The 1,408-nt window shown below is 46.7% G+C and overlaps 1 non-coding gene across 1 annotated transcript in view; it reads left to right on the top strand.

Annotated features, from left to right (window-relative positions):
• The first annotated feature begins 1,055 nt into the window (after window positions 1-1,055).
• LOC148272048 (small subunit ribosomal RNA) overlaps window positions 1,056-1,408 on the top strand; it is a 1,940-nt gene continuing 1,587 nt past the window's right edge. The window contains exon 1 of the ribosomal RNA XR_015824941.1: window positions 1,056-1,408. This exon is cut by the window's right edge and continues 1,587 nt beyond it. This is a non-coding gene — a ribosomal RNA (small subunit ribosomal RNA).

The following is a 1,408-nucleotide window of genomic DNA, read 5'->3' as shown; positions in this document are numbered from 1 at the left end:
TGAAATTTAAAAAAAAAAAAAAAACAAAAAAACTTAGAAATAATTTATACCCTCTCGCCGAGTTTTAATGCGAGAACGAGGCCCCCTCCCGGCGAGACGTCTCGCGGCGGTCGCGAGCGCGCTCCGCGTGAAACTTAAATTTTTCGTTTATCGAATATTTCCACCGAGCGACGATCCGAAATGCACCCCCGCCGATTTTTATTTCGTCCCTCCTTCCGATCCAAATGTGAATGTGAAATAAAAAAAAAAATAAAAAATAAAAAATAAAAAAAAAAAACAAAAATATTTCCTACCCAAATTATAAGTCTAATTTTTCAATCATAATCTCTTTCCATATTCGTCTTCTCAAACGAAAAAAGAAAAGAAAAAATAAAATCATCTCGCAGAATTTGCCAAGTCCCGACCGTACCGCGCGTTTTACCCATCGGCTCATTTACGTTTCGCCTGAAACGCGCGTAGGCTCCCCGCATGGCTGGCGGCCCGGCGTGCGAGACGCCGACACCCGTCGCCGTACGTATATTATGCGCGTCTCTCATGGCGTTAGCTAAAATACATTTTTCACCGCGTTCGCACATTGCGGCGGCCGATATGCCGCGCCGGCTTTACATTTGCGAAAATCAACGTCGTGTGGCCGTTCAGCTCCTTTGTGCGGCTGAGCGAGCATTGCACTTCGCCCGTGTTACAAACTCTGGAGTTCCGCGCAAGCAGAGAACACCGTGAACAAAAACGAGAACGGTCGTAGGATTCTAATCCACGTCCCCACTATTGCCGCGCCGAAGGCGTGCGCTCTCGTACGTTAATATTTGACGAAAGGGAATTAAAAATTTTTGGCCAAAGAGAAGATCCATGTGGTCCGTCTCGTCAGGTCCAGCGTTCACTTGTTAAAAAGTGAATTTAAAAGTAAAACGAACAGACTCGTGAATCGCGAGAGTGCAAACTCGAGCGAGCGAGAATGTGAGTTATATAGGTGCGAACATAAAGAGCGTGTCGCGGCGGGTGACTCCGTCGCGCCTCAGACGCCCTTCGTATCCTGGAGCGATATAGAAATGAACAGCTCCCTGGTTGATCCTGCCAGTAATCATATGCTTGTCTCAAAGACTAAGCCATGCAAGTCTCAGTAAAAGCCGAATTAAGGTGAAACCGCGAATGGCTCAATATATCAGTTTTGGTTCCTTAGATCGTACATAGTTACTTGGATAACTGTGGCAATTCTAGAGCTAATACATGCAAACGAGGTCCTGACCGGCAACGGGAGGGATGCTTTTATTAGATCAAAAACCAATCGGCGGCGGGGTTCGCGCCCCGTCCGTCGCCATTCGAGATGATTCTAGATAACTTTGTGCTGATCGCACGGTCTAGCACCGGCGACGCATCTTTCAAATGTCTGCCTTATCAACTGTCGATGGTA

The sequence above is a fragment of the Micrasema longulum genome, unplaced genomic scaffold (genome assembly GCF_059751315.1).
Source record: "Micrasema longulum isolate JH-2025_06_02 unplaced genomic scaffold, ASM5975131v1 h1tg002518l, whole genome shotgun sequence".
In the NCBI taxonomy this organism is placed as follows: Eukaryota; Metazoa; Arthropoda; class Insecta; order Trichoptera; family Brachycentridae; genus Micrasema; species Micrasema longulum.
This window is presented reverse-complemented; position numbering and strand designations above follow the sequence as displayed.